At 32.5% G+C, this 15640-nt stretch overlaps 1 protein-coding gene across 9 annotated transcripts in view; it reads right to left on the reverse strand.

The window, feature by feature from the left end:
* The window catches only part of LOC145284474 (uncharacterized), a 716321-nt gene that overhangs the window by 354449 nt on the left and 346232 nt on the right, over positions 1 to 15640 (reverse strand). For all 9 annotated transcript variants that reach the window (XM_080133324.1, XM_080133329.1, XM_080133322.1 and 6 more), the window contains one exon: positions 1744 to 1772. The gene's annotated coding sequence lies outside the window, so the exon portion shown is untranslated. The remainder of the gene's footprint in view (positions 1 to 1743; positions 1773 to 15640) is intronic.

The raw sequence follows: 15640 nt of genomic DNA on the forward strand, positions 1-15640 counted from the left end.
ATGTGCCAAGCTTTGTAAATACATAAAATGTGCCAAGCTTTGTAAATACATAAAATGTGCCAAGCTTTGTAAATACATAAAATGTGCCAAGCTTTGTAAATACATAAAATGTGCCAAGTTTTGTAAATACATAAAATGTGTCAAGCTTTGTAAATACATAAAATGTGCCAAGCTTTGTAAATACCTAAAATGTGCCAAGCATTATAAATACATAAAAATATACAGAATTATAATTAGTTTTTATTTGTACTTTTAATAACACAATTAGTGCAAATAAAAATAACACAATAAATGCAAATAAAACTGTATAATTTTATTACTTTTTTTATTGCATACTTTTCAATAATTTCTTTTTTTTATATTTTATTTTAATAAATCGCTCGAAAATACAAAAAAAAAAGCGAAGATACGGTTTTGCCTCTTCACCGGTTCTAATAACGCCACACAAAAAATTAGGGAAGACGCAAGCTAGCTATAACCATTTTCTTTGCTAGTACTAATAATAAAATGATGAATATTTATTGATTTTAAACTATAACTAAAACTAAAATGTATCGATCACCCCCCCCCCACACACACACTCTCTTACAAATGTATTTTTGAATTTGAGAAAATATATGCGCATATTACATACCATACTTTGGGGTAATTGCGCCAAGTCTAGGGTAATTGTACCAACTAGTTAAAAGTACTTTTTTGGCAACCACGCATATAAAGAGCACTTTTTGTTAGTTGGCGCAATTACCCTCGGATTTGGCACAATTACCCCAAATTATGTTAGGTGCTTATGGTCATTCGAAATTAAAAGAAAAAAATTAGCAATGCCACCTCTATATCTATATATATTTAGAAATTTAAAAAGAATCAGAATTGGAAATTGTACTGGAATCAGGGAAAATATTGAAATCCTTCATTGTGTATGTGTGTGTGTTACTTTTTTTTTTGTAGTGTGTGTGTATATGAAATTGGACTGTGAGTCAGAGAAGTACTTTTCCTCTCGCCACTCTCAGAGAGAGAGAGAGAGAGAGAGAGAGAGAGAGAGAGAGAGATGCAAGAGGAGTGCATTTCCTTTCATTTGGTCAGCTGTAGAGTCTATATTTTAGGCCATATGTCTCCTTATTTTAGAGGGGCTTCCAATTTCACACTAGCTTATTACTTTCACGTATAGGTATTACTATTTTGGAGGGACTGGAAATATTTCTATTGACTGAAAATACTTCTGAGTTTGCAAAATTTAGTAGCTTTGGGAAGTGAAGAGGAAAGCAAATTCCAACAAAGCGGAGAACGCAAGATTGTAAGCAGTCGTAACCATTTGCATTTTGGCGTTTGTAGTAATCACTTTGAGATTCAATCACCGAACCCATATATATATTAGCATCACACACAACTGCAGCTGATATTTTAAAACTATCGCATACAGTTTTTCCTAAAAACCAACAAAAACACACACATGTACGTACACATATCTATTCATATACATGTTAGTATATCAACATAAAAATGTCCAGGACAGTGCTACTTTGTGATTTCAAACTATTCAAAAGTGACTTTAAAGCCTTTAGGCTGTCAAAATTGAAAATAATTTCAAGCTTGAATCATAAGTTTAAAGGCAAAGATCATGAATTATGGTTAATTTTCGTTCTGAAACCAAAGAAAACCATTAATTTTCTCACACATCCCAGTCGTATTAAAGAGGGAAGAATTGTCTATGGCTACTAAAGAAATCAAAGGAATTTAACTTACCAGTACAATGTTTATAAGTACATTCAATCCTGTGGAAAAAAAAAGGAGAATGAAAATATAAATTAAACAAGAATATCACATATAACAAAAGAAATATTACATTAATTAACAAATGAAATACAAGTCTACATTTCTTAGAAAAATTGATAGAATGATCTATGGTTTCACAATGAAATTTTTTTTAACTAAATCCTGATTTACTAACTAAATTCTTAATTGATTTGTTTCTTTGTCATCATCGATATACCTTCTACGATGAAGTTATTTAAAGAAAAAAGGTACGCTTAACTAAGGTTATCTAACAAAGATTATTAATTAAACCAACAATATATATATATATATATATGTATATATATATATATATATATATATATATATATATATATATATATATATATATATATATAGGTCAATAACTAGCCAACGATAAATGTTATATAGATAAACTCTAACCTAGAAAAAGCAATTTTTGACCCTCCCCCCATTTACCAGAAACATTGCTCATGGAATGTAAGGACTAAAGGACAAAACAAGAGAAACGACAATTATAACTTTATTATTGCAATTATATTTCCATAAAGAGAATATAAATAAATGATAAATAATAATCATATATAAATTAGATTAAATGCATGCCAGCATAAATGTTGCGTTGTATTTGGTTATTTTATGCATATTTTATTGCTTGACCTATCCGAATGGCAGTTTCAACCCCAAAAGTTTCCTCAGCATTTATCGACCCTCTTCTAACCTCCCATGCAGTAATTAACACTGTGGACAATATTATCGATCTCTAAGGGCTTATATTGAATACTTTGAAGACTTTTGGTATAAAAAAAAATCAATGGCTATTATAAAATAGTCGTAAACTTTACAAACAAAGGAAACAGTATATGAGCCGATAAAATGTTGAAACGCAAGATGGTTGTGGTGCGTTATCATTTCTTTGAATATTCAAATTTTAATGATCAAATGTTTTAATGCTATTAAAAAGCAGAATAGAAAGTGGATCTTCCCTTATTTGGTCCTTTAGTCCTCATATTCTATAAGCGATGTTTCTGACAAGGGGAGAAGTATTGCTGTTTTCTAGATTAGAATCTATTCCATCTAACATTTGTCGTTGGCAAGTTTTTAACATTGAAATAGTATTTTTTTTTTTTAGCTCCTTACATCAAGCGGCTTCATGCATTGTCTGGAGCAATTTCCATAAAAATACTTGAATTGAGAAAGATGGATTGATTATGTTGGGTTCATATCCTATCTCAGATATGAAGAGAAATGGATTCACTGAAACTTCCTTTTCATTGGCTACTATACTGAGATGTAGTGGAGAGTGTCACTAAATTTTTTCTTACGGTAAATTACATGTTATTAACGTTATTAATAGGTTCTATGTTACTTTTAAAGACATTTAAGAATGTTATCCCTGTTGTTGAAATATATTTTGTTATATATTTGTTTCTTTTTTAAATTTATTTTAGACAGCACATCTATTCTTGCATATACCTCTAACATGCAAAAAACTTCATATAATAAAAAAAAAAAAAACTCTAGTATAAAAAGAAAATTACACTTGCAAATATCCTAACATCTTTATTGCTGACCATCCCTGAAGATGGATCTGGACAGATCTAAAAGAATTCGGATAAAAACTCAAAAGGATCAGAATCAAAATACCTACATATGAATTGTTTATATTATTTATGGAAACATACTTAAAGAAAAGTATGATGCCTGATAAAATGCGAAAAATTACACACACACACACACTATATATATATATATATATATATATATATATATATGTATATAAATATATATATATATATATATATACATATATACATATATATACATATATATATATGTATATATGCATATATATATATATGTATATAGTAATTTATAAAATATATATGGTGATTAAACTACACTGAATATTCGGCGTTTCATCCACTCTAGGATTCCTCAGGCTTATGCGTGAATTCTGTGGTTGCTTATCGTTTTTATATGGTCCTCTTCTATTGAGGATTTAGTTAGCCAATCAGCTTTCTAGTATCCACCGCGCCCCTTCCTATCAGCCAATGGGCATGCATTTTATCAGACAAAGGATCTGTTTTAAAACTAGGTTAGTGTTTTTTTTGTTTTTTTTATTGTTAGTTTATATATAAATATATATATGTGTACATACATATATGCACATATATATACATATATATATACATACTTATATGTGTGATCGTTTATGTATATTCATGTTTATTTAATTTATTTATTTGTTTATTTTCTATTGTTTTTGTTAATTTTAAAACTATTTTGTATCGCTATCCTAGAGTAAATTTTATTTTGTGAACACAGTTATTTACTATTTCTCTTCTACAGTTTAATAGATGTTGGGGTTCTTTAAAGTACAGGATAGCTCTACCTATGTATTGAGCACTCTTGAAGAAAATACTTAAAGTTTACGCATAAATCTATACTTTCGTATATTAATTTTATGTGAGTAAATGAAGTAGTTATATATATATATATATATATATATATATATATATATATATATATATATATATATATATATATATTCCATAAGCGTTGCCTTCGTAGTATATGTGGATTAACATGGAAAGACAAGGCTCCTAACTCGGGATTGTCTGCGAGGTGCGATATTATAAGTACTGAGGCCTTCCTGATGAAGTCTCAGCTTCGGTGGGCTGGTCACCTTGTTCGCATGGATGAAAACCATCTTCCTAAGAAACTAGCATACAGTCAACTGAAAGAGGGTAATCGAAATGTGGGTCGTCTATTTCTGAGGTACAGGGATAAGCTGACAGACAATATTAAGCACGCAGGCCTGAACCCAAAAACCTTTGAAGAAGATGCTGCGGATAGAAAATTGTGGAATGAAAAATGTTTTGCGGGCATTCACACATACATTGACACACGGCTATCGAATCAAACAAATCTTCGCAGAGCAAGAGTAGGAACAGCACCTTCCCAGCCTGTATCCTGTGAGTTGTGCGGCTTGGTTTGTGGGAGCAGAGCTAGTCTCGTGTCACACATGCGGCACAAGCATTGAAGGCAGAGTGAAACAGAGCGAATTTTTGGCCGTCATGCGTCGAACACGATAGGAGAGTTCATTATATATATAAACAAGTATTCAATATACATATACATTTAATAATAAATGTTTAAATTTCAGCTGTCTTTCTCGCAGTTAACATGGGCTGTGAAGTTTGTTCCTTGCTAATGTAATCAGAGATGTTTTCGTGACCGGGTATGAATCTATCAACTGGCTGTAATTGTGACTCCCTGCACTGAAGATTCCCAAAAGGATGAAACACTAGGGTTCATAGATATTTAAAAATTATTACATAAGTTTTTTCTATTACTCGATAGCAGATGCTACCTGAGACATAAACAGCGAGAAATACGAAATTTCATGACAAAACATTTTATACAAGTTTTCAGCAATAAAAATGCTTGTATTTCAAAATGTTCATTGTGTGAATATGTGTGTATTTGAGCATTTAGCAGCGTGGCATTGTGTATGTGTATGTGTTACTTTTTCTTTTTGTAGTGTGTGTGTATATGAAATTGGACTGTGAGTAAAAGGAGTCCTTTTCCTTTTGCCACTCTCAAAGAGAGAGAGAGAGAGAGAGAGAGAGAGAGAGAGAGAGAGAGAGAGAGAGAGAGAGAGATGCATTTCCTTTCATTTGGTCAGCTGGTAGAGTTTATATTTTAGGCTGTCTGTCTCCTTATTTTAGAGGAGTTTGGTATTTCACACTGGCTTATTACATTCTCGTATAGGTGTTACTATTTGGGGTGGTGGTGGAAATATTTCCATTGACTGAAAATACTTTTGAGTAAAATTTAGTAGCTTTGGGAAGTGAAGAGGTAAGCTAATTCTCAGAAAGAGAAGAAGTAAGATTGTAAGTAGTTGTAGCCATTTGTATTTTGACGTTTGTAGTAATCACTTCGAGATTTAATCACCCACCCCATACATACATATATATATATATGAAAATCACTTCGAGATTCAATTACTCTTCCCATATATAGGTTTATCATGTACGAAATCAACCTTTTGTTGGTAACATCAAATGGAAACAACATATGACGAGTTGGTGAGGACTGGAAATTTTTATGAACACATAAAATCATAAAATTGCCATCCCATTAACGAAACGGCCGTAATGAAGAAATCCAGGATGAAATAAACAAAAGTTACAAAAAAGAAAAAGTGTAAGTCTTTGAATTTCAACAAAGTTTTGGCACTATATATATATATATATATATATATATATATATATATATATATATATATATATATATATATATATATATAGAGAGAGAGAGAGAGAGAGAGAGAGAGAGAGAGAGATAATAAGTTATAAAAGTGTTTTATGTTACAATTATTATTAGTTGATTTTCCAGTATCTAAAATACAACATTGAATGCTTTTCAGTTTAAGATTCCAATCAAAGTAACGTTCTTCAATTAAGCATAATGAAAGGTAATTAGTGGCACCACAGGTAAGAAAATAACATTTAGACACCTGTCTTTACCTTGTAGCAGGTATTCGTGCCTGTGAAGGGTATATTTTCGTGAAAACACAGATGTTCTTTTGGCTCATATCTAAAGGTATATTTAAACAAAATAAATACACATACACATACACAAACACACACACACACACACACACACACACACACACATTCTCTCTCTCTCTCTCTCTCTCTCTCTCTCTCTCTCTCTCTCTCTCTCTCTCTCGCTTTTTCTTCTGGAAGATTTCAGCTTTCTTCCTCAGACTCTCCCAGATCAACTGAAGTGTTAAGTTGTCTCCCTTTATATAAGATGAGAAAAATTCTGTTCTTTGCGTTAAGTTATTAGAGTCATCTCCCTTGCTTGTTGTTGTGGATTATTGACTGGAAAACAAAGATAGAGGTTTTGATAAACGGTTGTGTGTCTATCATTGGAGTTATGTGAATAGTAAGACAATATTAAGAACTAGGCAAAAAGATGGACTGGTTATTTTCTAATGTCTATTTGTAAATAATAGCAGTGGAGGTGTGCATGTGGCCTAATGGATGCCAATGCAGACAATGGTCTTAAGAAATCAAGTTCAAATCTTATTGAATCTATTGATGTCGTAGAGATTATATATGATGCAGTATGGTCATGAAGGATTTTTCTTTTAATTCTGAAAACTAAATTTACTAATTTTGAAGAGTGAAGAGTTTGTAGAAAAAAAAATGAAAAAAAGAATTCTTTATGACCAGAATGCATTACTCTGTATAGAACTGCACTATTAAAAATATGTCCAATTAATAAGTAAAGCAGTTGTAGTTAATTATTAAAACAAACAGTTAAGTATTTTATAAAAATAGATTAACTGTTGTATACTTACAAAAATAGATTAACTATTCTGTACTTTCACCAAACAATTTTTTGGGTTAAAATCATTGCACTTTATTACCATACATACACATGACACCAAACATCTCAGCCCTTCTCTGAAAACTGGTTTTATATTCAAATCGAAACCATCTTATTTGCATACAAGTAATGAGATTTCACGTTAGTTTGCAGGACCCACCAGCAGTCACAGTTTTGATTTTCTTTCTTGTCCATAATTAGACAAACACAAACGCACCCAAAAAATGAAGATAAGTTTCTTTTACCTTCTTATTACTTGCTATAATTAGCAACAAGGCATTTTATTACACTAATAACAATATTTGTAAATAATAGCAGTGGAGCTGTGCATGTGGCCAAATGGATGCCAATGTGGAGTAGGGCATTGAAAAATCGAATTCAAATCCTATTAGATCTATTGATGTTGTAGCGATTATCTGTGATGTATTTTGATCATGAAGGAACTTTTTTTAAATCATAAAAAATAAATTTACTAGTATTGAAGAATGAAAAGTTTGTTGAAAAAAGTGAAAACAATTCTTGTTAACTAGTCTTTACTTTTAAAAATAGATTGTTAACTGCTCAGTACTTTTAAAAACGGATTGTTACCTGTTCAATACTTTTAAAAATAGATCATTAGCTATTATGTACATTTAAAAATAGATTGTTAACTATTCTGTACTTTCAAAATAGATTTTTAACTGTTCTGTACTTTCAAAAATAAACTGTTAACTATTCTGTACTTTCACCTAACAATTCTTTGGTTAGAATCATCATACAGCAATCTAAAACATTTCATCGCTTCTCTGAAAATTTGTTTTATATCTAAGCCGACACCATCTTATTTGCATAGAAGTAATGAGATTTCACGTTACTTTGCAAGACTCGTCAGCATATAATCAGGTGTGGTCACAGTTTTACTTCTTTCTTTTTACCCATAACTGGACCTTACACGCTACACGAACATATCCAAAAAAATTTAGGTAAGTTCCTTCCGCACTCTTATTACTTCCTACAAGTGACAACAAGGCATTTTTGTCACATCAGTATAATCAAATATAACCATTTTGAAATTCACCTAGAGTTAGCAAAGAGAAACAGCAATGGTAACTTGTTTTTATTAAATTAAACTAGACACATATCTTTGTCAAAAGAACATTGAATATAATGGTTTTAGTTCCCAGAATTTTTGAGATGAGGATTGATAAGTTCTATCATTTAGATTATTCAAACTAATGTTCTCATCTTGGATGTTATGCTCACAACATTTCAGCTGATGAAACAAAGTTGGAGGTTATAAGACCCGAAACGCTGCGACAACAGAATCTAAGATGAGAACAGTAATTTGAATAATCCAAATAATACAGGAATTGGTTTATGTTTTTGCATGGTTTTTATTACTGGCTCACTAACTATTAAGGCTAAAAGCCACCCGAGGATAAATGTTAATGACTTCTGAGGATGGTTTATAGATATTAGATTTAAAGAGAACTATGTTGCATCCAACAGAGTAGCAACCTTGTGGCAACATGTACCGCAGATGTGAAGTTCTTGGGAAAAAAACTTTGTTCATGAAAAGTCCGTTTGATGTTAGCCATAGGGAGTGGGGGAAAGTTCTTTATATAGCAAAATATTATTGAGTGACATTTTAGGATTCCCTTAATCATCATCATCATCTAATGTTGTAGTATTTCTCTAATCTATATGAAGTTTTAGAATATCATCATCATCATCATCATCATCATCATCATCATCATCATCATCATCATCATTATCATCACAGTATTAGTGCTGAAGTCCCTCAGGGCTCCATCCTGGGTCCAACTCTCTTTCTGATCTACATCAATGATTTCCCGAATCAAATCCTAAGATCATTCGCAGACACTTATGCTGCCGACACTGCCATCTATGGCAACACTTCAAAGCCGTAAACAACCAAGTTCTCTCTTATTCTCTCTCCTCTGATCTTGACCATGTGGTGCAATGGGGAAAGAGGTGGTTGGTTAATTTTAATGCATCTAAAACAAAGCTTCTGATTTTACATCATCAATGCTCTGATCCCCGTCTAGCATTAATTGAAATGAATGGCTCTCATCTGGGGGAAGCTCTATGTTTTTGTCTGAGTCTGACCTTTATTCCTGATCTGAGATGGAACCTGTACATCAAATCCATTGCCAAGGTTGCTGGAAAAATATTGGGATCATTCTACCACTCCAGTAGATATCTCACTGCTAATGTAATTCTTTACCTGCGTAAGAGCTAAGTATGTCCTAGGATGGAGTATTGTTGCTACATCTGAGCAGGAGCTAGAAGCACCTTATCCTGCCTTAATAGAGTACAAAATAGACTTTGTAGCTTAGTAGGGGATGCCCTTTTCTTTTCCCTGCAACCTCTTTCCCACAGAAAAAATGTTGTGAGCTAGTCTCTGCTTTATCGTTATTTTCATGGCAAGTGCTAGTCTGGGCTCCAATCTATGGTCCCGTTTGCCAAACTTTCATAAAAAACACTCGTCTTTCTGAAACCACTATCAATAATTTCCCCCACTCTTTATCTGTGCCTAAACCAAAACATAGATTCCATGAACAAAGCCTCATTCTCAGGACTGCACGCCTGTAGAACTCTGTTCCATTTTCTTGCTTTCCAGCTGACTACAATATAACCATCTTCAAGTCCAATGTAAACAAATTCTTGATGAGTCATCCCCTTAAGTAATCCAATTTACCAAATTTCCACTCCCAACGATTATTACGATATTGTCCCATTGACTACTGTACACTCATTATCCTCAACTGGTGTTACTAGATCAGGCTGTCTGAAGATATCGACTTCCTGAGACGAAATGCCCCTAACATTGATGCTTTTTGTTTTTCTACTTGCTTTTGAAAAACTTAATTATGTTCTGCAAAACCAAAACCAAAAACAACAACCCACCTTTTCACCCTTTTCCTTTTTCTCTTTTCCCTTTTCTTTTTCTATCTCCTCCATTTCCTGACTGGTTTCTTAATCACATCACATTTTATGTACCAAACATTAATACTGTAACCCTTTTTCTCATCCCCATTGCAAAACTCATTCATGTTCTGCCGGACAGGGAACAAAAACAATAAAATCCACTATAAAACAACTAAACCAAACACTACAAACTAGCGACTGAAGATACAAAGAGCTTGAAAAGTAAAAACCTTCTACAAAATAACTGAATGCAACACGAATACTATTTCCAAAATAACTGGATTCGGCATTAAATAACGCGGAAGTGTTGATATGCTGTAAAAGAACCAAACCAAACCAAACCAAACCAAACCAAACCATTATTCTCGAGTGATAATTAGTGACTCTTTTGTCAAAAAAATCTAAAGTTTTAGGATTCTTTTAATGATCATCATAATCATATAAAGTTTTAGGATTCCTTAATCATCATCATCATCATCATCATCATCATCATCATCATCATCAAAGGTTTTAGGAAGTTCTCTACTTTCTATCAGTCCCCAAATCTAAGCACAAATTCCATGAACAAAGATTCTTTCCAAGAACTGACCACCCATGGAACCCTGTTTCACTAATCTACTTCCCAGTTGACTACAACATGGTCGTCTTCGAGTCCAATGTGAACAAGTTCTTGCCATCCCGTCCCCTTTAATAGTAAAATTCTGCCCAATTCCCACCAAAATCTATCACTGAGCTATTGTCGTACCAATCACCTTACACTCATTAACCTTTATCCTTAAGTGGCCTCTGCGCCTTAATAAGTAGTGACTCCTCTGTAAAAAAAAATTTTCTTTAATGATCATAATCATCATCATCTAACGTTTTAGGATTCCTTTAATCATCATTATAACCATATGAAATTTCAAGAATCCATCCATCCATCCATCCATCCATCCATCCATCCATCCATCCATCCATCATCATCATCATCATCATCATCATCATCATCATCATCATCATCAACAACAACAACAACAACAACAACAACAACAACAACAACAGTTAATGTCAACCAAGCTTGTTATATATTTAATACTTATTGAGAATATGTCATAATCACATTAGCACACCGGTTCCCACTAGATCACTAAAGTTAAGCAACATTAAGCTTGGTCAGTACCAAAGTGGGTGACTAATTGTAAATTCTAGGGGCTGTTTGTGCTCTCCGCTTATCTCGGCATTGTTTCCAGTTGTCTAGTAGTTCTCCTTGCCACTGGACTCAAATGGTGCCAATTCAGAAGAGGTCTGGTTGAAGATTGCGCAGCTATTGCTGCACAATTACTCGCACAGCTACCCTCACAGGGGGTATCCATTGTCACTTGAGATTGAACGGAGGCGTCACTACTTGAAGAAAAACACACCTATTTTGACTTTCTTAAGAATAATATATATTTTTTGCTGTAAAAAAAATGCAATTTCACTTTAAAGTAAGATTAATTCCGATTTTGTAAATTCTACCTTGAAAATCTATAATTTATGCATTTACTTTTATTTATAGGTGCGAACGTTTGCGTGGTGAATCGAGATGCTTCTAATATTTGAACATTTATTGATAAAAAGTAACGCCAAGTTTCTGCTGTCCTCCTTAAGCAACTCAATCTTTTGCACAATCAATTTAACGCGAGAAGATGGACAGGACAAGATGGCGGCCATCAGCCAGCAGCCATATCAAAACGATGAGTGACTCATTACTTTTGAATCTCCGTTCTTTGTTCTGAGGAATTCATATTCAAGATGATGACAGGACATCCGCTTCTCAAGAAAATCTGTATTTTATTTTTGTAAAGAGCTTTCTTTTTTTATTTAAGAATTACTGGATACCTTGTTTCCTGTGAACAATTTTTTTTTTTGTTTTCTTTTAACTATTACAGACATGGGCTTTTGGAGTACCTATTTAAGAACAGATACTACACTTTGATCTTGACCAAAATGGGCTTTTGGAGTAGTGTACTGTTAATATCTGTAAAATAGAATATCTCGATTATCCGGCATATTTCTCGAGACATTTTATTGTTGCCTTACTTCCGCAGTTTTCCTGACGGTGATAGCCGATTTGGCGTCCCCGACGAAACATGTTCTAACAGATGTTTTAACGGAAGGAATTTATCACATATTTAATTACGGAGACATTCTTAAATGAATTATTATTATTATTATTATTATTATTATTATTAGTAGTAGTAGTAGTAGTAGTAGTAGTAGTAGTAGTAGTAGCAGTAGTAGAAAAATTATTTGCTTGAAAAGGATTATTCACTGGAATCTGAGTGACAACAAGTCTCCCCAAATTTCCAGTACTCTCCATCCTTTGCAAATGAATTTGCGTTATTGCAACAACCGCTTACCATTGATTTTTTGTTGGCGACGACCATTGGTCTTCACTGGAATTTGGGTTGCAATAAGCCTCCCTATGGTCTCAGTCCTCTTTACTCTCATTCAGCGGAGGTCTTGCTAGTGCTTTCTCTTTCAGACTTTCTATCTTCCTTGACCCTTATTATTTGGTGTGGTGCCCGTTTATGGTGCCACTCACAGAAAAAAGAGGGGGCGGTATCTTAATTATACAGTTTCAGTTTTCATAATTCCATGTGATGTTTTCTGTGTTTTGCATCTGTAGCCGTTTCTGTGTCCAGTTTGTGTGTAGCTCATGTGCGATATTAGTCTTTACATTCAAGGGTTTTCCGTAATATTTCTACAGTTTTACTTATTGAATTATTATTATTATTATTATTATTATTATTATTAGTAGTAGTAGTAGTAGTAGTAGTAGTAGTAGTAGTAGTAATATTATTAGTAGTAGTATTTTTATTATTATCGTTAATCAAAACCGTTATTTTAAGTTATCTATCATTGGTAAAGCCATTTTTTCCATGTTGTCACTTAGCAACAATGATAGAACAGACCGTGAAAATTCTACTGTAAGTTGATAGCGTGTTTCTTTTTTCTTTTTTTTTTTTTGCATGACGTAGTCAGTAGATTCAAACTCTGCACGTAAATTTCTTAATTTTTGTTCATTAACTGCAAAGAATTTTATAAAAATTTAAGTGCTTTTTTTTTATGACATGATCTGTAGCTTCAAACCCGCACGTAAATTTCTTAATGTTTTTTTTTTCGCTAACTGGAAAGAAGTTTGTATGAAATAATTTTATTAAAAAAAATGCCCTGAGAGAGAGAGAGAGAGAGAGAGAGAGAGAGAGAGAGAGAGAGAGAGAGAGAGAGAGAGAGAGAGAGAGAGATATGGAGAATCATAGCCGTCAATGCCTGAACCAGGCAGGACATGACTTGGGTGAATGAATCTAACAAACACTGAGTTAATAAAGAAATTGAGAACAGTTTTCCTCTCCTAAATTGACCATTTTAATATGTTATAGTATATTTTTCTTTTTGGTCTATTAGGGTTACTGGATTTCAGGACAAGAATTCATCTAGTCTGGTGGAGTATCCAGCTTCATGTTGCTACTTGAGGTAGCATTACATGGAGAAGGTGCATCATTCCTTGTAAAAGCTAGTGTAAGTTAACCATACTGAGGAGATCTTACGTGGGCTATGAATACTATGTGATTTTGCATATTTAGTTAGGGTTTACTTTTAGGGAAAGTATCCCCATGCCAAATTATATCGGCAAACCCCTGTATACTGGAGGATAGTGTCTAATAGATATTCAAGTTCCTCTTCTTATTCTCCTTGTTCCTTCTCTCTTTTTTAAAATTTTCTTATCAGTTTTTTCAAGCTGGGGATGGTGCATTCTACCAGATGCCAAACAGTCACCCGTTAACTTAGGTATTCAAACCAAGAGATCTTTTTAAGATTCTGACCATCCCTTTCAGTGCAATTGTTTGAATCTCTCTTGCACTTAGTTCACCGGGTATATTGTCAGATAGTTTTTAAAATTCTTGTTCATGAGTTCAGTTGCTCATATAATAACTGGAATAATAGAGATCTTCCTAAGATTCCAGTTTCTCTTCATGTCACACATAAGACCTTGGTATTTTGTTATCTTTTCCCTTTTAGCTGTGTTTAACCCAGCATCATTGGGGACACTAACTTTTACTAAGGTTGTTTCTTTCTTCTTCCTGTTCCATATCACTGTGTCAGGATTTATGGCTCCGTTTTCTTGGCACGTACCTGTAGAAATTGGATAGCCATAGTGGATGGTGTATGACCTATTTCCGACTGTTTTTTCTGGTAAACATGTTCCCAGGATCTACTGCTGTATTCAATATACAACTATTAACAGATCGTCCAGTGGAAATATTTAGATACTCCATTGTGTGTGGGTTGTATAATAGCCATCCCCCAACAAATCTTTACAGCTGGATGTCAGGTGGTTCACACTCTCTACTTCAGAACCTGCACTTGCTGTCATTGCTTAAAACCATTGGAGTCAGATATACATTGCAACCTCATCTTCCTCTATTCATGACTAATAAAATATAGCTAGATTTAAATATTAAAATCAATTGAAAATAATTTTTTTTGTTTTCTTTTTAAGAACATGGCCAGAAGTTGGCAAATAAGTCTAACAATACAGATTGCTTTATTTACATTTTGTTAAAAAAGCTAATCCGGTCAATGAAATAGGGAAATCTGACTTGATTTTAGAACCTTCATTTTAGAAACTAATAAATTATTAATATGTTGTAATGTTCTCAATTGGAAACAAATAAATTACTTGAAGGACACGAAATTAAGGTTTTTCTAAACACAAACATTCAATCCCACCTATTTTTACACAAATTTTCCTCATGGCAGTATTTTTTATTTGCTTTTACAGGTGGAACTGTTAGTGTGTATATATATATATATATATATATATATATATATATATATATATATATATATATATATATACATATATATGTTATTTGTTTTTGCAATACATTTTGAATGAATTCAATTATTTACGAAAGTGCATTTTTACCTAAATGCAAGTTGGGAATAATTTTCCCTTTGACCAATTTGGTACTCCCCCCCCACATGGGGAGCGGTATATATATTATTTTAAAAATATAAGATTATATAGATTAAGCCACTCTGATGAGTTGTAGATGACGAAACACATGTCAATGGATAATTATATTTTAAAAATAATATATATATATATATATATATATATATATATATATATATATTATTTTTATAATTCATATATATATATATATATATATATATATATATATATATATATATATATATATATTGTGTGGAGGGAGTTACACTTTAATAATTTTTTTATCTTATTTAAACAAAAAAGAAAAATTTGTTTAAGATTTTAGAGGGTTCCATCTTTTTTTATATATAATACTCATAAAATAAACAAAAAGAAATATCAAATGTGTAAAAATATGATTACATTAAATAAAACAACAAAAAGGAAGTATCATTTGTTCCCATGAAAAACGAAAAAGTTCAATTACCTCCCTTGATTTTCCGTGCATAGCATTGCTTCTAAATTAGACTCATTTTAACCTCGTTATTTTTTGTTTGTTTCTTTTTT

Source organism: Euprymna scolopes, chromosome 9 (genome assembly GCF_053919585.1).
Source record: "Euprymna scolopes isolate OS-2025 chromosome 9, ASM5391958v1, whole genome shotgun sequence".
Classification (NCBI taxonomy): Eukaryota; Metazoa; Mollusca; class Cephalopoda; order Sepiida; family Sepiolidae; genus Euprymna; species Euprymna scolopes.